General features: G+C 34.6%; 1 long non-coding RNA gene across 2 annotated transcripts in view; it reads right to left on the bottom strand.

The window, feature by feature from the left end:
* The window catches only part of LOC145256305 (uncharacterized), a 607,467-nt gene that overhangs the window by 167,837 nt on the left and 411,871 nt on the right, over positions 1-27,759 (bottom strand). The window lies entirely within an intron of this gene.

The following is a 27,759-nucleotide window of genomic DNA, read 5'->3' as shown; positions in this document are numbered from 1 at the left end:
ACCACGTAAAGTACATCTATGTGAAATTAAAAGAAAAATCGACCCATCCGTTTTGGAGGCCATTTAAAAAGTATATGTGTTTGTAAATTCAAAATGGCGAAATCTATATATCTCTAAAAGTAAACGTGTCTGTGTATCTGTGTGTCCGTGTGTCTTTGTACATTTCCCTACGCAATAACTCTGTCAATTTTTGGTCTGCAGACTCGAAATTTGATATAAAGATTACTGAGATTTGGAAAAACCGATAAGATCGGTTTTTGGCCAAAAATTTGGCGATTAAGGGGTCAAACTTCAACGATTTTACCTTTGAGAACTCTACCAAACTCCTCCGACAATTTTGAGTCTACGCACTTGAAATGTTAGATATAGGTTCCTTGGACATGGCTCTAACTGATTAACTTGATTTGAGCCCAGAACAATAAATTTTAAAAGGGTCATAATAGGGATCAAATTTCATAAAAATTGACCCCTGCGGTCTCTTCCAAATTACTCAGACAATTTCTGGTCTAAATATTTGAAATTTTACATAAAGGGTATTCAGAGATAGGGCAATCTTTTTCATCAGTTTGGGTCGAAAAGTCTTAGATACCAATATATAAATGTATGCATGTATGTCTGTTAACAAGTCTGTCTTAATCTTTCAATAGAGGCGACGGATTTTACCACGATTAATATCGTTTTAAAGTTCGATCTTTCATACGACAAATATCGAAAAATTGGCTAAAAACATTATCTTCCCCTTCAACTAGGCACTTTTCTACAGGGGGGGGGGTCATTTTTCGCCGATATATTTTAAAGTTATCCTCCCCTTTAGATTGTCTAGGCTTAATTAAAAAAAAATGTTGCTTCCGGTTTGGATGTAGTCGTAACAGCATAAACGTTAGGTTTTACCCCGGTCTTTTCCTCCTTTGCGGTATGGGTTCGAGCCTGTCTTCCTACTACCACTTTTTTTTTCGCTCAACATACACATCCGAACACCCGGGTAACGCCAGGCACCCATGCTAATAAAAGATAAAATAAAAGGTAATTGCGACTTCTCTTAAAATTGCCGGATATTGTAATTATGCCCAAATTCGTTTTATTTTCATGTGATGGAGTGATAGTTCCTATATCTTCAGATGAGTTAAGGGAAAAATTGATTACTGGTTGATATGATAATTAAGCTAATGTTTTTGCGCTACGAAACAGTTACTGTCACGAATTGTAAGTCTCAACGTAATTAAAGAAATAAATTGTAAAATGGGCAATATATGTAAATTGAAATATACACTTTTGTCATTTACTTTTTATATGCTCTGTAGTTACATTGAGCTTTATGAATTGAGGATTAGTGTATAAAAAGTGAAATATGATTAAAAAATTATAATTCCACAGAAATACACACACACGCATATATATATATATATATATATATATATAGCTAGATAGTAAGATAGATAGATAGATAGTTAGATAGATAGATAGATGCACATATCTATTTATAGATACGCCTATGTATATATATATATATATAGAGAGAGAGAGAGAGGGAGAGAGAGATATGTATATATTTATACATAGATAATTGTATATATAATTATATATATGCGTTTCATAGTAGACAACTTAAAATCCTTCAAGAATATTGGTACAGTTGTTTTTTTTTTTACATGGAGGTCACCACTTATCAAAGCCCGGAAGCCACTCGGGGATAAGAGTTATTGCGATTGCAGTAATCAATGGGATATTATCGTAGTAATCGTTAGTATTGGAGATTGGATAAATTGTCTAACTTAAGGGGGCGGTTCATCAGGTATTTGTTTATGTTAGACTTGAAGACATGCAAGTTGTAGTCAGTTGGGAAACAGGCAAATGGAACAGAGTTCCACAACCGTGCACTTCTAAGAAAGAAGCTTTGCTCATGGAATCTACGCTTTTATTTAGGCACAGATAAAGAGTGGGGAAAATTAATTACAGTGGTTTATATATATATATATATATATATATATATATATATATATATATATATATATTGCACTTGAAATGTAGCTGTACTGTTACCTTAATATATATATATATATATATATATATATATTTATATATATATATATATATAAATATATATATATATATATATATATATATATATTAAGGTAATAGTACAGCTACATTTCAAGTACAATTTATTTTTGTCACCAAACGGTTCTTTTAGTAATCGAAACTTCAGTATATTTTTTACAGATCCGTTTCGTTACGAAGAAACAATTCTCACTTATTTTGTAAGTATCGAATAATAGAAAAGGTTTTGTTTGGAAAGAAATATGCATAACATCCTAATATCGGGCAAAAAAAAAATTCTATAGAATACTCAGCACTGCGCATGCATTTATGTAGCCATCTTGGTTTTAAATGTAAAGCTAGTCAAGTTTCAGTAAAATTTGAGTTTAAAATGCTCTAAAAAATGTTAGTACCCAAAGGAATTGTCTGTATGATAATAGTATTTTATTTAACTGGTATTTTTACTTTTGTAATATATTTACTAGGATTGCACTTGACAACAATCAACGTTATGTACACTGGATTGAAATAGAAGAGAAATAACTATCGAACAACGCCTGGTAGAAACAATCAATACATAAGACTTAACATTTACGTATTTGCAATAAACGTGCAAACAGTTGATTATATTTTTACGGTATATTATGATATTACTATTGCTTCTCAAGAAAACTCTAAATTACGTATGATTTCATAGTAAATTAGTAGTAAATATTTTGGGGTTTTAAATTACACATGATTTAATAGTAAATTAGAAGCAAATATAATTTGGGTTTGAGATTACACATGATTTCATAGGAAATTACTAGCAAATTTTTTAGGTTTGAGATTAATAGTAAATGATTAGCAAATATTTTTTGCGTTTGAGATTACGTATGATTTCATAGTAAATTAGTAGTAAATATTTTGGGGTTTTAAATTACACATGATTTTAACATAGGACATTATTAAATTGCCTATAACATGTACTTATTTGGTAATTCTTTCTTGAGAAACATTCGTTTGGCTAAAACCACCATCAATAATTTCCCACACTCTTTGTCTGTGTACCTAGACCTAAAAGTAGATTCCACGAACAAGGCGTCTTTCTTAGAAGTACGCGCCTGTGGAACTTTCTTCCGATTGCCTGCTTTCCAGCTGACTACAATCTGATTGTCTTCAAGTCCAATGTAAACAAGTTTTTGATCAACCGTCCCCCTAAGTAATCCAATTGACAAAATTCTCCACTACTTATGTTTACTATTCTATAATTTCATTAACCCTTATCCACGAGTGGCCTCTGGACCTTGATAAGTGGTTATTCCTGTGTAATATATATATATATATATATATATATATATATATATATATATATATGTTTTAAATCTCCGAAACAGCTACATAGTAAGCAGCTGATATCCCCATTTTCTATTTACAAAATTTTAGTTAAGGTTTTCTCTTTTCATCCTTATGTAGTTAAATTCTGTTTTAAAAGTGAAGACTTTTGCGAAATCGTCTTATGCAAGCGCTAAGTCTATTTCTATTTAATCATTTTAGTTAATGCTTTTTTTTTTCATCCATATATAAATGAATTCTCTTTTGTTATTATAAACTTTTTATAAGTCGGATTAAGTCGGTGCTAAGTCTGCGAGGGGTTAAAGTTATTTTTTTTTCCTTCCTGGAATTTAAACGGCGTTCTTTATTTTCATTTTTGCATTTTTTTTTATTGAAAGCTTCTTTAGACTATAGATATAAAAAGTAAGTATGTTTGTATATAAAATGAACCAATATGGTCTAATTCAAGTTTAAAGACTCAATTTGAAACTAATTCATATTATAGAAGATAAATATTTTACCAACATAAATTAAATATAAGAAAAGTGGACATTTTAGTTGCAGAAAACTGAAAATAAACCTTGTTTATTTAATGCATATTTTCAGTCTTACTCCTGAACCCGATTCCTCTACTCTTTTTGCGAGGCACTGTTTCTAGTGCTCCTACAATTATTGGTATTATATTAATTTTCTTCATGGTTGTTGTTGTTGTTGTTGTAGTTGTTATTATTATTATTATTATTATTGCTGTTGTTGTTGTCATTATGATTATTGTTATTATTAATATTAATTTTCTTCATGGTTGTTGTTGTAGTAGTTGTTTTTATTATTAATATTATTGTTGTTATTATTATTGTTGTTGTTATTATTATTATTATTATTATTGTTGTTGTTGTGGTTGTTGTTGTTATTGTTGGCTCACATTATTATTATTATTATTATAATTATTTTTTTTTACCTATAGCAGGTGTAGTTCATTAATTACTGCTAGCAAACAACACGCTTTAATATTAAAGTCAGGTACTTATGCAAAAATATATTTTGTATAATTCAGGAAAGAAAAGTTAAAACTCGTTTAAAGGAAATAACTCTGAATACATTGAGCCAAACTCTCTTTTGGCCATAGATCACACAACACAATGAGTACCGATACATTTAAGTCACACTTCATTTGTGTTTTATTAATTTGGTCCATAATATACCTTGAGCAGAGGAAAAACATCGAACTCTTCTGAAACCGAGAGAAGTAAAAAAAAAAAAAAAAGAAAATAAATAAATAACATTTTCTATTTTTTTATGTCTTCTTGTTCGTTCATGGTTAATCGAAATGAAAATTGGATGTTCTAAGAACCTTGAACCTATCGGAACTGGAAGAGGTTCAAAGACATTTCAAAATAGGACGTGTATGGCGATGCAGAACCGGAGATGAAAAGTAATGGAAATTGTTGAAAAGTAAAAATGAAATACAACAACTTTTACAGGAAAAAAAGGGTAAGAATGGAGAGAAGAAAAATAAAAAGAAGTAGAAGGAGGAGAAGAAGAAAAACAGAGGAAGAAAAAACGAACGGTATAAAAGTTAAATCAAAAGGGTATAATAATAATAATAATAATAATAATAATAATAATAATAATAATAATAATAATAATGGTGATGATAATAACAATAATAATAATAATAATAATAATAATAATAATAATGATGATGATGGTGATGATAATAATGATGATGATGATGATGATGATGATGATGATGATGATGATGATGATATCTCTGATTTCGTTTATGAATGTCTCCCTGGAAAGGGATGCGATTCATTTCCAGAGGATGTCCCTTAATCCCGGCTTCAAACCAGGAGCTTCAAAGATCAAGGGTTTTCCTAAGGATGCTGGTGGTACCTATGATTGCAGAGGTTTGAAGGTCGCCTAAAACATCGGGGATTTGTAGTTTTTTCAATTGTCCTTCCAGACGACTTAATACTACTCCTAGTGTACCAACTACGACCGGGATTATTTGTGTTTTAACCCTGTGTATACGCCTTATCTCCAAGGCCAAAGGACCGTAATTGTTCCACTTCTCATTCTCCTTCTCTCTCACATTCCTGTCCCAGGGTACTGAGAAGTCTACATCTGCCAGTTTTTTTAAACCTTGTCAATTACGACCAAATCCGGACGATTATGTTCGAATTTCTTGGTCGTTATGACACTTTTGTCCCACCATACCTCTACTTTGCAATCATCACTTGTTCTCCCTTCATCAGGCACCTCCTCAAACAATTTTCCAGCACACTTCACCCCAACCCTCTTACACAGCTCCCAATAAATCCTGAGTCCCATGCGATCGTGTCTTTTGCGGTACCCTCTTTCTGGGCCAGTCCACTACACCCTGTTGCAAGGTGCGCAATTGACTCTGAGGTCTTACCACAAATCCGGCATTCTGCAGCAATTTCCTCTCCTAGAACCACTTTTTGAACAATCGTGTTCCTAATGCCGGCTCTTGTGCTGCACTAACAAAAGCTCCAGTACTCTTAGCCAGATACCCAGCTCTAAGCCATTGCTATGATCTTTACTCAGCCGCTTCTGCTATATCTTGGAAGAACCTTCCATGCATTTCTTCCTAGCCAGTTCCTCTGCCCTTTCTCTATGCATACGTTTCACATAATCAGTCTTGGTCTCACATACCTCCACTTCATTGGCCACAGCCTTAAGCATCCACTCTCCACTTCGAACCACGTGCTCTTGCAACGACATCTCCTCGGTTCTAACACAATCTTTTACACTTTTCAAATTGTCTCCCACCATCTTTCCTCTTTTGATACAGCCTTGCTACGCTACTTCGAATGTGAAATATACCAAACATTGCTAAAACTTTTCTTATTTTGATATCCATGGCATGCAAATCCTTGTCAAACCATTCTAAAATTCCCGCACTGTATCTCAAAACACTGACTGCCCATGCATTCACTGCTTTCATTAGATTTCCTCCATACAGTTTCGACTTTGCAATTAGTTTCACTCTTCAAAGATACTCCTTCCTGACTTTTCTTTCATTTCTCTGTTCATGATACATACACCCACCAGCACCCCTAAATACTTATATCCTGTATCTTCTATTTCTTTCATGATTTCTCCATTTGGCAGCACTATTCCATTCGAAGGAACCTTTACTCCTCTTTTCATCATCAGCACCGCACATTTACTAATCCCAAACTCCATCCCAATGTCTTCTGAGTATGTCCCTACAATTTCTACCAGTCTATCCATTTCCTTTTCATTTCTGCCGCATATTTTGAAATCATCCATAAACTGTAGATGGTTGAGGCGTCGGTCACCAGATCCAAAGTTATACCCCAGTTTTTCTCTCTTCAAGAGGATGCTCAGTGGCATCATTATCATTACAAAAAGAAGTGGCGATAACGAATCTCCTTGAAATATCCCACGTTTTATGCCAATCTGCCCCATCGCCTCTCTGTTTGCTATCAGCATCGTTTTCCATTGAGCCATACTTGTCTCCAAAAGCCCTACCACATTCTCAGCAACCTTCATCATCAATAGTATTTCACGTATCCATGAATGAGGAACCATGTCATAAGCCTTTCTGTAATCGATCCATGCTACGCTCAGATTTCTCCTCTTCTTCGCATCCTGCATTATTGCTTTATCAATTAGTAGTTGCTCTTTAGTACCTCTCGAGCCTTTCCGGCACTCCTTTTGTTCGTCAGGCAAAACACCATTACTCTCTAGATGTTCATAAATTTTCTCCGCAAATATTCCAGTCAAGAGTTTCCACATCAATGGCAGACATGTAATTGGTCTATAATTATTGGCATCTGTTCCTTTTGCAGGATCTTTCCTAATCAGTGTTGTTCTTCCCTTCACAAGCCAATCAGGGACGTCTCCCGACTCTACAACCCTTTGCAGAGCAGCAGCTATAGGTGGATAAAGACATGGGCACTGTTTAAACCAGAAGCCCATCACTCCATTTGGACCAGGTGCCTTCCAGTTTGTCATCCTTGGTATGCCAGCTTTAACGTCATCGATGATTATCTCAACGTTCTTCATCTGCTGCATTTCTGATAGCCTTTCTCTGACCTCTCCCAACCAGCTAGCTTTCTCATTATATCGCCTTTCGACGAACCAAATCCCACTCCATAACTTCCTTGCATCTTTTGCATTTGGAGTGTCGTTATTTCCTGCCTGTTTACTACCATTTAATTCTTTATACAGCTGAGACTGATAGTTCCGGAAAAGGTTATTCTGCCGAAATACAACACTTTTCCCAACAAAGTTCCTAATTTTTATACCACCAGTGTGGACCTACTCTTTCAACATTGTTAGAACGTCCATCGTTCCGTTTTCCAGCAATCTGTTCCTCCTTTCAAGCTCGTTCTTAACTTTCTGTCCTAGTTTAACTCCTTTTCTTATTTCTTCGATTCTACCAATGTCTTTCCGCCACCGTTTAATACTTTCTTCAAGCCACCTCTGCCAGTGTGGCCTTCTATCCTTCATTTATACTTTTCTTCTGTAATAAGCCACGACGATTCGCAGTAACGTATTCTGCTGCATACAGAAGCCTGTTAAGTTCCGTGATTGACATGTTCTTTCTTATGATGTTGTGAATTACTCCTTGAATTATTTTTACCTCGTTTTTCACCTTCCGCCTATCACTGCTCTTCATACTTGGAATCTCTATGATATCGTCTCTAAGAAGAACCTCTCTTAACTTCTGAAGTACTTCTTTTTCTACAGAAGTCAAAGTTCGAACTTCATCACCACTTCTCCATACATCTGCTCCTTTCACTGGCTCCATTGTCTCAGAGTCAATGATCTCATCTGCCTTAGATCCTTCAAACTCTTTCTCATTATTCCCCTAACCATAGAATTTCATACCTCCTCAGTTGTCTACCTCCCATCATCGTTAACATTTCCCTTCTGCACTTCCACTCTCTCAGTTCTTTCATGAGTTAGTTTCATCAATTTTGCTTTCGTTATTTATTTCATTCCTAACCATCCATTCAATCTCTTCTCTTGCAATCAGTGAAAGTAGGTGGTTATTTTTAATTTGCTTGGACTGGGATACCAAACTCGCTACACTTCTAGCTCCCCCTCCTCTCGATTCCCATGTTTCGTTCATTTTTCGGATATATCCACCAGATTTGGTACTTCCACTTCTTACAAAGCATTCCCACAGGACTCTTCTTTCCTCATCCGTCCATGTTTTTTTTACATTTCCTGTTCCTTGGTACTCTCTCTGGCAATTCTCACTCCCCCTATATCCAGCCACATCCTCAGAATTTCGAACAGTTGTATGATGACGACAGGACCCACCCTGTTGACCAGTGGGACACCTATCTGACGTGAGACCATCACAAGATGTTCTAGCCTCATTTACGTCGTTATTTTCAATATTTTGATATGCCATTCTCCCATAAATGGGGTTAGTGAATTTAAGGTTACACCACCACCGATAGTTTTATCGATACATTATCTCTAGGAAGGTTCCCCCACCAAGGTCAAAGATCCCCTCCCGATTTTTCCTCCATCACCACCACTATTCCCATTATCACCACCAACAACAATAGAAATAAAATCTACAATGATAATAGCAACCCTAATATCGGTAGCAATAATATTAACAGCAAAATCAACAATAGCAATGGCAGCAAAAAACAACACCTATCATTACAGCTACAGTAATAATAAAAAATGATAAAAACATACCACCATTACAACCACCACCACCGCTACTACTCATAATATTAGTGGTAATAGTAATAACCCATAAAGAACTTTTTTTTAAATAATAATAACAATAATAACAATAATAATGATAAAAATAATGATAATAATAATAATAATAATAATAATAATAATAATAATAATAATAATAATTTCAGTTAGAAAAGCTTACTTTGTTCGTTTTTTTTTTTTTTTTTTTTTTTTTTTTTAACTCCTCTGCCGATGTTGCTTTTGGTCAGAAGAATATACCAAAAACCGAAACATAAAACATTCAAATATGTGAAAGACAATTCATCATTATTATTTTGTTATTATTATTATTATTATTATTATTATTATTATTATTATTATTATTATTATTGCTGTTGTAGTAGTAGTAATAATAATAATAAAAATGATAATAATAATAATAATAATAATAATAATAATAATAATGATAATAATAATAATTAGTACAAACACAAACCGATAGCAGTACTAGGAAATGAAAATCACAAAATCCTTTGGAATTTACAAACGGATAAGCTCATCCAAGCGAGAAGACCAAGTGCCGTAATAGTTTACAAGAAAGAAAAGGTCTGTCAGATTGTAGATTTTTCTGTCCCGGCAGTTCAAAGAGTGAAGATGAAGAAGATAGAGAAAGAGAACAAATATATGGAATTAGCCAGACAGCTAAAACGGATATGGAAAATGAAGAAAATGAAAATTACTCTACTAATAGTAAGAATACTCGGAACAATAGCGACAAACTGTTTTTAAAACTGGGAGAAATTGGAATCAGAACGATGGCTGAGAAGACATAACCGGTAACAATAATGAAAGCGGCTGAGATATTAATGAGAAAACCTTTGGATACGCATGAACTACAGGCACAAGCCGCTCAAATTGCTCCAGACGTAAAACACAAAGGAATATTACATAGGATCATGGAAACAGGAACCGTGTAATAGTAAGTCCATCCTCCTGCGCTCGTGCCTTCCGCTATACATTTTTTGCGTGTGTGTATGTGTCACCATAAACTAACGTCACACCAAATTATCAAGGAGGAGCAAGGACCATGAAAAGCCAGAGTTTGTTTTACATGTCTTAATGATTTTAGAAGAATGATAGAAGTAGAAGGACAGAACGATAGAAAAATTGATGTGGTTTATTGTTTTGTTTCCTACATTAGAGAGTCTACATTTGCCGTTTATTCTCGGGTCCTCCGTATTTGGTATTTCATGTACCTATTGGGGCGTTTTCTTTTCAATGTCTGAGACAAAAACGAAGTCGCTTGCCTCAGACATAGAAAAGAAAACGCCCCACAAGATACATAAAATGCCAAATACGGAGGACCCGAGAACAAACGGCAAATGTAGACTCTTTAATATAGGAAACAAAACAATAAACCACATAAATCTACTATTATATAAAATTACTTTTTTATGTGTATGTCTTTTTGTGTGAGAGACTTCGCTCCCTATAGACTCTAAAACGGCTGGGCCTTTTTTTTTATAAAATTCGCACAAAGTTACTTGATGTGCTTGTCAGTGTTCTTAGATAGCGTTTGTTTCGGAATTTCTCTGATAAGTATCAATAATTGACTACCGAAATAATCCGATGAAAAAGAGGAAAGGTCGATTTTGACTAAAATAAATACATTACACAGACTTACATCAAAAGTGCATTTAAGAAGCTTTATTATCACACAAGCCGAAATACTCGACATATAAAATCAACTATAAGTTTTTTGATATAACAGGTGCGGTTCTAAATGAATGTCTATGTTTGAAGCACAATTGCACCATGGTACTTGACAATTTCGTTAAAACCTTAAATTCAAGCCATTATGACCGCACAAGCAGTAAGATCATGGATATACATTCCACAGTAGGTTCTTTTATGTGACAGGGCCGCTTTAGAATGAAAGTTTCTGTTTAAAGCGCAATTGAAGCATGATATTTGACTTCATCCTCTGAAACTTTAATTCGAGCTATTATATATAAAAATCATTTATAAAATCAACAGTAGGTTCTATACAGTGGAATGTAGACTACAAGGTATTGTGAACTAAGTAACTGAGGGGAGGCATATGAAGTTTTTTTTTTCTGTGCAGCACGATGAATCCCTAGCAAGATCAGGCAATCAATGGGTTTCATTGAAAAACGGGCAATTTCATCGATTTCAATGACAATAAAAATATAGGAGAGTGGAACATTCGTTGACCAACATTCAATACCGCACAACGCTAGGTCTCCCTGCTAGTGATAAATAAATGCAACAAGGTAACCCAAATGCATAATAACAATAGAAATGAATGTGGGAAATAGTCACCGAGAACTGTGCAAACAACTGTATTCGCCAATAAAGATAAATGGCGCAAGTATAAACTGGATAATGTATGGAATTCTGGGCAGAATTTTTTAGATTCCAAGGAAATCAATATTCCTTATCAACGGGAAACACTTTGTAAAGTATTGGAAAATGGATTGGCTAGAAATATCTGTGAAATGAAAATAGAAACGAACAAACGGCAGCAAGTATGAAAGCAAGACATGATAAAATTCAATAACTGAAAATTCTCTTCAAACAGTAAATTTTAACGTCACTTCACATCGCATAGTGAAGCTAAAATATAAAAAGCACGAAATAAATATGTGGAAATTACAAGAGAATTAAAGAGAAGATGGAGTCGAAAAATACCAATGTAGTGCTATTATTAATTTGGGAACTCGGAACATAAAAACAACAAAACACACAAAAAAATACATTGAAAAACAAATATAAAAAATGGAACCAAACGGGAACATTGATAACTATGGCAATTATGAAAACGGTTCAAAATCTGACAGAAATTCCGAAGAGAGAAAGCAATCTAATTGCTAAACAATGCGGACTAATCTTATATAGATTGAAATTAAATAGCACGTCATTAGATCAGCAAGTATCGAGAGACCATACTAAGGTTATCTCAAGAGAACTTTGGTTATATGAGAAAAAATCTTATTATCTATCGTTACTTTCAAATCATCGGTTCTTAGCACAATCTCAGGCTCCAGAGTATCGGGGAAAATCGAATATCGATAAAGGAATGAAACTATTGAAAACTTGAGGGAAAGGATACGGAACCTATTGGAATTTTGACAAAGCTTATTGTTGCTTTTAGATTCTGAGAAAATCACTAGCTATTATCAACGGGAATTATTTTGTAAACGGCTGGGGCAAGAATGCCAAATAGATTTGAATTGTGATCCAAAGAAGCAGAGGGTACAGTAAATATGGGAAAGATATGTTCTTCGAGAACGATGCTGCAAGAATAATCAGTGGAAACATTAGTGTCAGAAATTGAACTTGGGCTTAGTTTTGTAAGCCTCTTAAGGCTCGCCTCAGTTTTTCCTACGCTTTTTCAACTCAAGCAAGGCATATGGTCACTTGAAACGTAGAGGTGTACTATTTGTCATCATGTCTAAAAGGGGAGAGTTGGAAGTTGATATGCGAGATGTCTATCCACATTACATTTAAACTTATGCAGGTTAGTACTGTCAGGGAAGCAAGAGATACGGGACGAATATCAAATTTTACCAGTTCGAGTGGTAAACTATATAAATAGAAAGTTTTTTGGTATATAAGAATGAAACAGTGAAGAGGTGACTTTTTTGGTTGTCGGGTAAATCGTAGGTCAAATAGGACACAAAAGCTATATGCTCATCAGAGCACATTCCAATAAAATGCTGGTAAAACAGGCACAAAGATACGACTTTGCGGCAATCGGATAAAGGTCGGACTTCTTCTGACCATGCTGGACGTAATAGATTTGATACTCTATTTTTGGCCCTGTATAGTGGTAAGTAATTAGCAATAGATGCACCAAGGTAGATGTGGCAACAATACTCCATGCATAGTCGAATTATAGCTTTGTAAAAAATAAGAAGCTCTCTGCTATGAGTAATTTTATGAGCCCAGCTTCTTTTCAGCAGCCTTGGCAATTTTCTCAATTTATTTATTCCAAATCATGTTGCCTGTGAATGTAAGGCCAAAAAGCGTAATAGATGGGCTCCCTTCACATTTCATGGACTATTTTTCTGGCAAAGGAGAAGACTTTCTGTTTTCTAGTCCGGAATCTATTTATTTAAATCTACTCGTTGGTTAGGTTTTTTTTTATCTTGATATAATAGGTTTTTAGCCCAGATATAAACTGGATTCAGGCATAGCTGCAAGAATTTCCATAATAGTACAAAATTTCCCTTATCTTAGATTAATTGCAACCACAATGTTTGATTGTCTAGTCTATCCTAATTTATTTAATTTTTATTTTTGAAATCTTTTGAGATGAGGCTTCATAATGTGTTTATTCATTCTTTTTGCGGACTGTTAACCTCATCTTCATAGTTAATTTTATCCATGTTTTGACCAACTCATCCTTAGGCTTTCTTCAAGTGATAAAACGGGACGGGATAAGAAAGTCGAGTCATGCAATTGGATCCCCAATAATTACTGCCTTCCATAGTTTTTGTCTCAGACGTTTTGGCGAAATAATCCTCTGGCCTGCTTGCATAGGATGTTAATCGCTATCTTCAGACGATGCTCACCTGGAACCGTAGAGATTTAACGCCGCTATCTACTACGCCAGAAGCCCCGAAGAGTTAACCACCTGAAGAAAGCCCGAGGATTAGTTGGCCGACACCTGGTGAAACAATAACTATGGAAGGCAGTAATTACTGTGAATAAGTTTCAACGAAGATAACAGTTGCCAAATAGTATGTCCGAACAATATGAACCCATGCTTTCTTTTAAAGAGAATGACCAAAACTAGAGCAGTAACCATAACAGAACTTGAACCCGGGCTGCAGCACAAAAAGTTCGATCCTGTAACTACTTCACCACGCCACTTTAATATAAATACAAATAATGAACTCATATGATCCTACTACAGCGAGCATTCTACTATTAATTCTAACAATAATAATAATAATAATAATAATAATAATAATAATAATAATAATAATATATTGAATAAACAATAATAATAATAATAATATATTGAATAAACAAATATGTTTTGATGAAACTGATATTTCTTTCTGAACAGCGTAAAGATTTGATTTTAGACAGAAAAATCATAGCACAAAAACAAATATACGTTTATTAATATGCCTATGAAATAGCGTCGAATGGATTTTAAATATACAACTGACCCATATAACACGAATTACTAAATACTAATAAACATTAAGAAAGTAATAGTGTGCTACATAGTTCAAGACAATTAGTAAAATCGCATTTTAAGATACAATCGTGTATTTACTCCTTCGGTTCAGCACTTTTTGTGAGACACTTTTTTTAGTATTTTTGCCAGTTTTTTTTTGTTAACTCTTAGTAACGTTTCGTCGACTTCGTTTTTCAGTAAAGAACCGATCCGCGTCGAAATTACTACGAGGTACTTTTTCACACTTTAAAACAATGAGTATATATTAATATAAATATTTCGAAAAAGAGGCTACATCGAAGAGAGTTCACTCACTTTTTAAAGCTAAATTTCGTGAATTTGCCAATTATTGAGCAATTTGATATAAAACATGTATTTGGCTTTTTTTCAAAGTGTAACGTACGTACAAACAGAATATTGCATAGATTAAACCCTCTCTGATGATTTCATTATTATCTGTTTCTTTCTTTTTTTATTATTACTTGCATTTGCGCCCGTCGCAAAACCGGAAGTGACGTAGGTTTAAATTAAGGCTAGACAATCGAAAAGAGGCGATGAGTTTTGAAAATATCGGCGACAAAAGCGACCGCTCCCTGTAGAAAAGTACCCAGTTTAGGGTGAAGGAATTAATGTTTTTGAGGTCAATTTATCGATATCTATCGTCCAAAGGGTCGCGCTTCAGAATGTCACCGATCCCCTGAAAATCCGTCGCCTCTGTCGAAAGTTTTTGCGAGACATACGTACATACATACATACATACATACATGTAAACAGACAGGTCAGATTTATATTATAGATAAGTTACTATTAAGATTAAGTGTTTTTTTTTTTTTTTGCTCATTTAGTTTAATTTGCACACGTGATAATTGGCACTCACTGGACACCGATAATTTAATTTTTATTATATAGTCATCGTCATGTTGTAAGAATGGCGGGTGGCAGGATCCCGAAAATGTCCCCAATGCAGAGGTAGAGATTGGCAACAGAAGAGTGAGTCGGCAAAACACGTACGTTTAAGCACGTACACTGACATAGTTAAACGCCACGTAAAAAAAAATAGGCGTTGGTATCCCAAACTGGGAGGCACAAGCAAGGAAGCGAAATAGTTGGCGCAGGAGTCGACTCAGTGAAAGTGTAGTGACCGTAACCAGGAAGAGGACATGGATCACAGTCCAGCAAATCCACTTCCGGTGACACAATCCCGATCGCTTCGCATGTGTTACCTGCAAAAAGATTCGTATTATTTGGATTCATCGGACTGCTGTTTTCATCTTGAGTGTGATTTTCACAATTTTCGGTAGATGTAACCTTCAACCTTTTTCATGTGTGTCTTGTTGAACTCGGGAATGTTTCTGTCAGGAATTTGGGCAGAATTATGAGAGGGACCCTTTATTTACTTCACGGGGATGGCGTGCTCTTGTTCTGTCAGCCATAACTGGATAGAAATCTTAAGTAGTTTGCAATTGTATTTTTTCGGTACTTAGGTTTGAACCTTACACCTTCAGAAGAATATAACTTTTGGCAATACATTTTTCCAGGTACTCTAACCACTGCGCCACTGGTCACAGGGAGAGGAGAGTTTTCACACCGGCCAATAGTGCACCAAGCTCGTGTCTCGTGATCTTCAGACATAAACGACTGTGAGGATATATATAGAGTACAAGGCCGATTTTTCACTAGTATTTTTTATGTCATTTACATCAGTTTTGGTTCTGTTTCAAAAGTGACCCTCTCCCCCCCCCCCACACACACACACCACTTCTATCTTTATGCTTTCCTTCCTGGCGGTGTTACTTTGGTCTGAATGTATTTCTGTTTTCCTTGCTTCTATCTTTCAAGGAGAAAACGTTTTAGAAGTACGACACAAAGAGACAGTTTCACCATTTTACTAAGCCTTCTATCTGACAAGGAGTGTCTTTTTTGTTAACCTTAGTGCACAGTCGGATAAAAGAGGCCACTCATCCAATCATCTTTAAGCCGGAATCACGGGAAATCCTTTGAACAAATACGGGTGTCTTTTAGGTAGTTGGCAACAAGGCGTACATAGTTTGATTAAAGATTTCGATAAAATGAGCTTTTATTTGCTTCTATGTTTACGTAGAAATTTGTAACGCAATTATGAGATACAATCCGGAATAAGGTAAAGCGAATATGACGTAATTAAGTAAGTGAACATTTGGTGTCTTGAGGAACAAGGTAAGGCGGATATGATGTAATTACCTTAATCCCTTTTTTTGATAAATAAATAGTTAGAAAAACAACGGGCAGAAAATGTAGTTCGAACATTTTTTAATGGACGAATCCAAAACCTATTATCTATTCCTCAGACTGGGAATCCCCTCAAGCACTCACTTTTGGTGGCCTTGAACGTAATATTTCATTTGACGAATATAAAATTATAGATGTAGTAAATGTTTTGATTTTAACGCGTTACAATTCAACCACTCTAACCAACACGCTGTCGAGTACCGTCGCAAAAGAACAAAAAAAAAAACTATAAAATAAATAAAAATCCAAGTCGGCATTTCTTTTAGTGCAAATGAAATGCATTTAACCATGGTTCTTCCAAGAATAACTCCGTTCATTACCTTCTAAAAGTCTTTTCGCTTACAAATATGTTTTACAATGCTGTGTCATATAGCATGCACTTTTAACAGTTTTTCTCCCCGTCACCTCACGCCGACCATAGCCAGCGCTTTCCCGCTCTCGACTTCAAACGCTAATCTTTTCCGACACGCAACTTGCTTCTCCTTTTTCTCAACCAAGTGTTGTCCTTTTTCCTATTTTCTATTTCTTCCCACGACGTAAGCGCATGTCTACTTGCTTAATTTGCATATATTCTAAGACGCTGTTAATATTTTACGCTAGTCAGCTATCATACGGCTGCTGTTGATTTTCTTGCACGCGCGATATACGCGCTATGTGAAACTGATGTTGGTCACGAAAAAATTATTGACTTTTATTTTGGTCCCGTTGGCATTCTTTTTTTCTTTTATTTTTAAGAAAAGGCAAAACACTTACATACTAGTCTATATAGTGTAACGTTGAGATTAAATAACTATAAGTTCTTTAGACGTTCGTCTTTTATATTTGCCTTCCATTTTTATGCGCTTTATTCCGCTTTATTCATTAAATTTTCTACCTTTTTTATTATTAGTGACAAGCTTAATATCCTCTATAGCTATTATCCATGAGTTCTATTACTTCTCGATGTTTTTCTTCATCTTTTTTTGCTTGCGGCCGTTGTCGCCCCGTCAACGAGTAAGCGTGGCGTTATTCGCTTTATCTTCTTTTTATCCTTGGCCGTGATCCGTCCTCAGTCGTGCTAGGATAATAAAAAGTTTTCATACCAAACAAAAAAAAAAAGTAAGAGACGTCCGCTGAGAGTTTCTAAGTGTTTTATTACTTGAGAAAATTGACACACATAAAGGAAAGATGTTACGTTGTGGGGTGGGTTTACGTAACAGATGTGTATTGTACGCGTGTATATATTCTGTATGAATATAATGGTTGTACGAATTATGCAGATGTTACGTTGTAGGTTTTGTGGTTGTGCTAATACAAAACGATGACGTGGACGTATTTACAATATGTTTGCCGAGGAAGAGAGATAATTGCTTACACAAACGAATGCTTGTACATAACGACGAGAGGGAGACACGTTATTTGATGAATGACAAAGAAAGTGTATATCATAGCAGTTTATATAATAGACTGTCTGTACATTTCAGATGTTGGTTGATAATGGTATGTTCAACAGTTCAACATGTAAAACTGTTCATTTTAAACGACAAATAAACACACACCTGGTTGTTCAAAGACGACATGACACAATAGTTATATTTATATATGACAGCATTTATTCTCTGGTTTAGGCCGGCCATCTTTAGAGATTACATCGCTTTGTTCACAGTTTGACTATGTTTAAAGACACCATTTCCTATCGTTAAAGAGATACTCTTCTCTCCCGACTCATAATTCCCGTCTAGACTATCTGATCTCCTCTCCCCATTTCAATCCCTAACTTTCTGTGTTTATTAAAACTAATCCTTTGTGTTTATGTCATTCGACTTTACAAAGATCTAACAAGTGACTTCTCAGTCACGTTTTCTCTTGCCATATTTATTGTTTATTCTTATCATTTGAAAACCTTTTTTGTCAATGTATTTGGCATTTGGTTATAATTCGTGAGATTTCCACTGCATTCCAAAACTTATAAACATTAGTTTTCTTATAACACAATCTAATTTCCATAACGATAATCGTAACAATGATTTTTCATAATAATAAATTCTTTAAATAAACATATAAATTTTAATAATAATATTGATCTTATAATAAACTATTAGCAAAGACATCCCGGCCAGTAATTACACAAGGGAGAATATATTTTTAGCTAATTTAATAGTTAACTTATTTCCATAAAACTAATGAGCAGATCATAATGTTTTAAGAGGAGACATTTCGCTCCTAGCACTTGCCAAGTTTCATCAGTAGCAAGGTGCCACGTGCTGTTTGCATGGACAACTACAACTGAAAATTTTGCTTTCTTTTCCGTTCGACAAAAATCACGTCATTTGTAATTTCGACTACTACTTTTTTTTAACACAGTGATCACCACTTATCAAGGCCCGGAAGCCACTCAGGGATAAGGGTTATTGCAAGTACATTACGTTAGTGTGGAGATTTGATGAAGTGTTTACTTAAGGGGGCTGTTCATTAGGAATTTGTTAACGTTGGACTTGAAGATATCCAAGTTGTAGTCCGGTGGGAAGCAGGCAGACGGAACAGAGTTCCACAGAAAGAAGCTTTTTTCATGGAATCCGCGTTCTGATTACACCGTTTGACGGCATACATTGCATTTTACCCATCTAGGTAATCTATCTGCTTCACTTCCAGAAACGATCTAATTTTCCCCCCTTTTTCTATCGCTCTTGTTTTATGGAAAAAAATTCTGATGCAATTCATTGTCGATGCTTATATTATTTTTTAATAAAGGATGCTGTTATTGACGTAACTCAGCATTTGCTCGGCTTTGTCCGACGCATGATGTCAACAGCCGAATAAAACCGAGCGTCCCTGATAAAATAAAAACAATGCTACAACAAAATAACTGTAAAATGAAATTGTAAAATGTAGAAACATCCAAAAATAAATAAGTAAAATGCAAAAACCTACCGTTCATTTATGTTTTTTTTTAATTATTAGTATTGTTTGGAATTGTTTGCAAAATAAATACATATAAAACATTTTTTGTAAACAAATAATAGTAATTATTTTTTTTTATGAAAAGTTTTTGGGTTTTTTTTTCAAATATTTATGCAAAATAGCCAACAAAAATGATAGTTGTAGGATCAATTTTGTTTTAACAAATAATAGTGAGTAATTGTTTTTTTATGAAACTTTTTTTCAACTATTTACGTACAAAAAAAGGAAAATCGTAAGAAAAAGGAAAGGAACAAAAGATTTTCTTTTTGTTTTTTACGGGATCTACAAAATTAAGGCTGTGGTGGTTCACCCTTAAATAGTGATGCCCCTCTCCTCCCATTTTATCATTTAATAATGTCACCAACTGTGTAGGTTATCACCATCCTTTTGAATGTACTAATAGTAGATTATGGGAGCCAACATCGGCTTGTCTAGCTGATTGTTCTTAATTGACTATTATTAATAAAAATTAAAATAGGAGATAATCAGCATTATTATCGTGTAAAGCGTTAAGTAGAAAAATACGCAGAGAGAATATTTTGAAATACGGAATGTTCAGTAAAAGATTTGAGTTAACTTAAAACAAACAAGGAAAGACTACGGTGATAAATAAAATATGTTTCTAACAGATAGGAAAACGTGATTTAAAGTCATATGTTAGAAGATGTACGTCATAGTAAGAATTAGTTCGAATATATACACATAGTCAGTTAGAGTTAAGACAGGGGCAGAGGCAGTCTTCAGATAAAGATGGCGAACGGTAGAAGAGATAAAAAATAGTGATAGTAAGAATTAGTGTTGCAACTTTCGAAAATGGGGAAAAACATTCTATAATAAAAAGTTGCCGAAAATAAAAGCCGAGGCTTTTTCATTTCTTGGAATGAATTTCCATTGCAGATTTCCGTCGCAAAAAGCTAAAGATGGACCAGATATGTTCCGCTTTTGCCAGATGATGAAACCCCAAATAAGTATTAGTCGTCCTTTGTGTTGTACAGTGTTTTAAGCATATTATTGTCCCTTAATAAACTGTCCTTAAATCTACATCACGCACAGAAATCACTTTTTTTAAATTGTAAGCATAGACCGATTCATACCATCTAAAAAATTCCAACAAAAACCTAGCAGTCAGCCATGGTTCTCCCAAGAATGTGCTTTTGCCATCGCACACAGAAATCACTTTTTCCATAGCTACCAACGTAATAGATACACTGAGACTAAAACTGCTTTCAGGAAAGCCAGCAACCACTGTAAAAGAGTAATAAAAATGCAAGAGAGCTATATGATTAGTCCGTTAAATCCAAAATAGTTGATCAACGGTTTGGTTCCCACCAGTTTTGGAAAATAGCAAATAGGATCAGAAGTGTGCGTTCTATCCCAACCATTATAAATGGACCAGAGGTCATCTCGTCAGCATCAGACAAGGCCAAACTATTTGCTTAGAACTTTTTAGCTAATTCTACCCCCATGCGACGAAGGCCATCAACTCCGCATATTTCCTCCTATAACACAGAACACGTTAGATAGCATAGATATCTGTGCGTAAGGTCGCCGAGCTAATCCAGAACTTGATTCCAGTGAAGCAACTTGTCCTTACAGCATCTTCTTTTTTTTACACAGTGGCCACCACTTATCAAGGCCCGGAAGCAACTCAGTGATAAGGGTTAATGCAAGTACATTACGTTACTGTGGAAATTTGATGAAATGTTTACTTAAGGGGGCGGTTCATTAAGAAGTTGTTAACGTTGGACTTGAAGACATCGAAGTTGTAGTCAGGTGGGAAGCAGGAAGACGGAACAGAGTTCCACAGGCGTGCAGTTCTAAGAAAGAAGCTTTGTTCATGGAATCCACGCTTTGATTTAGGCACAGATAAAGAGTGGGGGAAATTTTTCACAGTGGATTCAGCATCCCAATTATAGTGTTAAAAAGGCTTAAACCAGAACTTGCTCCCATACTTACGAAACTGTTTAAGCGTTGCCTTAAGGAGAAGTGCTTTCCAACATCATGGAAAACCTCATCAGTATGCCCTGTATTTAAGAATTCAGGTGATAAGTCATCTCCCTCTCAGTACAGGCCAATAAGTCTCCTGTGTGTTATGAATAAGTTGCTGGAATCCATATTAAATAGAGAAATAGTCAAATACCTCAGCAGAAATAACCTTCTTTGATGACCCGCAATATGGTTTTCGTTCTGCAAGATCTACCACAGATGTGCTAACGGTTATATCTCATAGGATTAGCGAATCTCTTGACAAAGGCTTCCTTTCGAGGGCAATTGCTCTTGACATATCAAAGGCCTTCGACAAGGTATTGCATAAAGGCCTACTTCACAAGATTTCCAGCTACGGTATGACTGCAAATGTTTCCTCAATCATTAAATCATTTCTTTCTGAAAGGCTCATAAGAGTAGTGGTCGATGGACAAAAATCAGAAGTCCGCAGTTTTAATGCTGGAATCCCTCAGGGGGCCATCCTGGGCCCAACTCTCTTCCTGATCTACATCAATGATCTCCCTAAACATATACTTAAATCATTCTTTGATATCGATGCTGATGACACGACCATCTACAGCAACACATCAAAGGCTGTAAATGACAAAGTTCTCTCTGATTATCTCCTCTGATCCCGAGCGCGTGGTTCAGTGGGGAAGACAGGGATGTTTACCTTTAATGCATCTTAAAGCAAGCTCCTGTCTTTGCATCATCAATGCTCTGATCCCCATCTGGCATCAATTGGGATGAATGGCTCTCTTCTATGAGAAGCCCCATGTTTTGACAAGCTTCGGGCCTTGACCTTTACTCCTGATCTGAAATGGAACACGTACATCAAGTCTGTTGCCAAGGTCGCTGGAAATATGGTAGGCCCCTTCTACCGCTCCAGAAGATCTCACTACTGATGCAATTTTCTATCTGTATAAAACCAAGTACGTCCAATGATGGAATACTGCTGACACATCTGGGCAGGAGCTGCTAAAAACAGCCTAGCCTGCCTTGACAGAATACAAAATAGACTTCGTCGCTTGGTGGGGGATGCCCTTTACTCTTCCCTCCAGCCTCTCTCCCACGGAGAAAACGTTGCGAGCCTATCTTTGTTTTATCGTTATTGCCATGGCAGGTGCTCGTCTGAGCTCCAATCTCTGGTCCTTCCTCGCCAATCTTTTACGAAAAACACCTGTCGAGCTGAAACCACTGTCAACATTTTCCCCCACTTTTATCTGTGCCTAAATCAAAACGTTGATTCCATGAACAAAGCTTCTTTCTTAGAGCTGCACGCCTCTTTCCCTACCTGACTACAACCTGGATGTTTTCAAGTCTAACGTAAACAAATTCCTGATGAACCGACCCCTTAAGTCGACACTTTATAAAATCTCAACACTAACGTTCTTACATGCAATAACACTTATCCTTGAGTGGCTTCCGGGCCTTGATAATTGGTGAACACCTTGTAAAAAAAAGTACGTACACACACAACAACTCTAAATTAGACGCTTACAACATTAGACTATCATAAACAAACACAGGTATATACACATGTCATATAGAGAGCGGTGACACGTATATAAAACGTATATACACTCTGCATACACGCATTCATTAGAAGAACATTTTTATACCACTAAACAATACGTGAATTTAGTTACCCTGAAGATCTTATTAATGATTGTAGTAACCAAAAATTCGCTGATTTTTACTCCCCAAAATATTTAGCCCTTTAAAATACCCTGTTTATTTTAAATTGCAAGGGACACGGGATAATGGAAACAAATGAAGTAAACAGATACTTAGAAGTATTATTAATTGCTTATGTTTTGTTTTCTTGTGTTTGTTATGTATCACTAGACCTGCTTTTCTATCTTTTTGCATGCATCGTTTGCTTTACTCCAAAATTATTTACATTATTTATGAATTTAAATGCCAGTGTGATGCTGGTTATGTCAGGCGAACTTCCTTGCATTTGCAGACTCGTACAAACAAGCACGTTTCATCTACGATTAGACAGAGTACCTGTTTACAATGCCTCCCCACAGGACAGAGTTAGACACTAGGGACGTTTTTTTTAACGTGGAGAAATGGTACAAAAATAAAAAAAAATGTCTCAGTCGTGAAGGACTGCTCCACCACCAAAAGAGAACAAGATATGGAAGTGCACCATCTGAAGTACAGATACTACACTTTGATCTTGGATTAGAGAGAGTAGAGCGGGATCTGTGAGTCTCCCTTTCTCTACAGCGTTGGACTCTGATTCTGGTTGAGAATCCTTATTGTACCAATCAGTATAAAATAAAATGTTTTGAGATACTTCAAAGAGCGGATTCTAAAAATCATTTAAAAAAGTTAGAATCTCTCTCTATCGCAATTCATGAACGTTCATTGTGTCAGCAGAAGGAATTGTTTAAAGCGTTAAATCCCGTCGGAAAACTTTGACCACCTCTTTTCTCCCCCCCCCCCTCGCGGTGCTGTTTTAATTGTTTTTTACACACTTCATTAAATTAAATTTAATCGCCCTTTTAGTACCTTTAATTTATAAAATTATTCATTTTTTCGTCATTAACATTATTTAAATGTTATGGATTTCTCCTGATGAAATGATAGCCAGATATATACAGAGTGACCCAAAATAAAACGGGCCCCGAATCTAATTAGGCCACGTTTCTTAGTTTTTTGTCCGAATGAAATGAAACTTTTGCCATAACTAGTTTTTTTTATATTCAAAAAATCACATCAAAACACTAGGGCCTTTCGCCTTTTTTTCACAGCGTATGTTCTAGATGGCCTCCATTTAGCTTTTGTTTTATTCCTTTGGTCACCCTGTATATATATATATATATATATATATATATATATATATATATATATATATATATATATATATATATATATATATACGTTTTATTTTTTATTACCGTTATTTCTGTTTAGTTACATTTTTGTTTCAGCTACGCGACCGAAACAGAAAAAAACGGTGATAAAAAATAAAACGCATATTTGCTCTACAACAGTATTGATCACTTTCTTCAGGTTTTTATTAATTACCATTTCTACTATATATATATATATATATATATATATATATATATATATATATATATATATATATATATATATACGTGTGTGTGTGTGTGTCTGCATATAAAAAAATGTATTCCCGACTCGCTTAGGTTTGTTGAACATTTTCGTGTTAAAAATAATTTTATGTGCTCATGTGTACTCATTTTTACTTAAAAATGCATATATATATATATATATATATATATATATATATATATATATATATATGCATCTATTCCGTCACGTAAAACTTAGAGAATACTCACGCCTTTTTCTAGTTTAAGTGTGACATTATTTCAAGCGATGAAATCAGTCAACAATCTCAGACATACTTTCGTTTGAAATAAATTCGGTTAGAAGTGCTTCATTCTATAATTAAAAGTACCGAGAACTGCGGAAATTCCACAGGGGGCACATTCATATGTAATATATTAATGTAGGCATTCTGTAAATGTTCAGTGTAAATTGAGACGCTGTGAGATTATTTTAGCTTTTTTGTTAAAACTTCAAAAGTATTTATCTAAGCGAGCACGAACGCCCCACAAAGCCCCGTCGTCAAGTACGCGTAAGTATGATATTTTAATTCTTGCAGATTTCGTATATATTATTTTTGTAGAGTTAATCTTCTATCGATTTTTATATGTAATAATATTACGATTTAAAAATAAAAACATATATATCCACTTAGATATTAGATAACCTTTTTTTATCTTGCGTGCATTAGCTTAAATCGAAACCGAAATAAAAGATTATGATATATAAAGATTTTTATGGGTACATAATTCTATAACACTTATAGAAAACCGAATGTACTGTCATAATTAATTGCCTCAGCAATAAAAATAACTACGTTCGGTGTTCTTCAAAAGTGATATCGCGGATTAAGGACTATCCACTTATCTAGTGTTTTCCTTTTCAGATTAAATATGGTTTTACTTATTTTTCAAAGTGTTTTATCAACTGTTTGCTCGTATATATATATATATATATATATATATATACATGCATATATATACATGCATATATATATATATGTATATATATATATGCATGTATATATATATATATATATATATATATATATATATATACATGCATATATATACATGCATATATATATATATGTATATATATATATTTATATTGAGTTTTTCCAACCATAATCGAAACCGAAATCACAACTTATGCAGAATCTTTGATAAAATTATTCATACAAAAAAGATAACTTAAGTGCCATCAGCTATAACCGAAACCGAAACCAAAACTTATAAAGAATTCTTGGTAAAATTATTTATGATAAGAAATGGAAGTACATAACAATAAAACGGGCCGGGTGTAAGGGTGACACAGAAAATAAACACTATCGTATTAATATATAGATTATACATTTATTAGCAGAGACGGTTGCTATATTGTTAACAACACCTACTGGCGACATAGATTGCCAGGTTCGAATGCAGTTCGCTCCACAGAACTCTTTTCATCTGATCAATAGCTGATTTGTGTCTAACTTACTAGAGACGAAGGAAATAATATAAGTCAATTTTTGTTTCCTCTTTCGGCTATGTGAAATGATGATATTGGGAAAATAATATTAAGAAAAAATAGGCCTGTTTCACTGGAAGAACTAATACTAATAATGAAAGCATTCCGTTTTTACATTACAAATATTGTTTGGGTGATTATTTAGAATTAAATTTATTAAAAAAAAGTACATAAAAATCTTTATGCTGTACGTATCCATCACAGAAACCGAGTACGCCATTTTTCAAAAATTATTCAAATTTATCAAGTATTGCTGTAACTAAGGAAATCAAATTTTCCAGTGGAGCAGGACAGAGTTCCAGGGCCGTATTTTGGATTTAAAAATGCAAGGGCGACAATTCAATTAGACTATAGAGATTTTGTTTTAATGCAAAATAATTCAAACATTTTCATCGCGAAAACACATAAAATTGTATTTTATTAGTAAAATAAAAACTTCATAAATTTACATAATATTTGGAATATGATATTTTCATTAAGTGACAGCTGCATACGTCATAAAGATTTTTCTCTATCTTTTTTTATAAGTATAATTATAAATAAATGCTATTACATGATAGCCTGCGTAGATGAGTCTATCAGCTATACTGTGTATGTATACGTGACAAAAATCATGAAAGGAAAATGTTTTCATCTCGGTTTGAACTTTTTCGCTTTTCTCAAAAATGTCACTGCGTGGAATGTTTGTCGGTTGGATTAAACATATGTGACATCGGATAGGTTGTTTAACACGAGTTCTCGAAAAGTCATTTTTTTTTCTTTTCAGTTTTGTTTTTATACTCATACAGTTAGCGACTCGTGTGTTGAGCTCTTCTTGTTGTCGGGGCACGTGATATCATGGCGGACATCAGAATATGAATAATGTTTTGCTTTTCTTTGCGGGGAGGAGTGGCTGTCTTTGAGATTAACATCATGACTTTTATGATATAGAGATCAAAAACATATTTTATATATGTAGATCAAAACACACACACACACACACACATATATATATATATATATATATATATATATAGAGAGAGAGAGAGAGAGAGAGAGAGAAAGATCAAAAACATATTTTATATATGTAGATCAAAAACACACACACATATATATATATACATATATATACACACACACACGCGCATATATATATATATATATAGAGAGAGAGAGAGAGAGAGAGAGTGAGAGAGAGAAGGAGAGAGGGGGAGAGGGACCAAGAAAGAAAGAAAGACCGAGAGAGAGAGAGAGAGAGAGAGAAAGAGAGAGAAAGATCAGAAACATACTTCCGGACATCCATTGCAATGCAACAGATTCTTACTTTGTAAGAATCAAGGTTATTAACTTATATTTCAAAATTCGACAGTAAAGTCCTACTAGAGCAGGTAGTCCGAAGAAATTGGTTTCCTCACAGGTGCATAAAACATTGAAATGTCTTCTTTTCTTTTCCAAAACTCAATAATGTCTTGCAAAGTCAAAGGCAAAGTCCGCAATTTTCTCTACAAAAGAACCAAACTAAACATCACGTATAAATATTTGCAAATATAAAGAACTTGGAGAGTATAACCATTTTCATACACTCGTCTGCGCTCTGTTATGCAAAAACAATCATGTTCGTTCTAATTAGAGCATAAGTGACAACAAGCCTCTTTACATTTCCAAAGATCTATGTCTATGAATCGATAATGAATACAGCTTTGAAATGTGAA

This window comes from Euprymna scolopes, chromosome 32 (genome assembly GCF_053919585.1).
Source record: "Euprymna scolopes isolate OS-2025 chromosome 32, ASM5391958v1, whole genome shotgun sequence".
In the NCBI taxonomy this organism is placed as follows: Eukaryota; Metazoa; Mollusca; class Cephalopoda; order Sepiida; family Sepiolidae; genus Euprymna; species Euprymna scolopes.
This window is presented reverse-complemented; position numbering and strand designations above follow the sequence as displayed.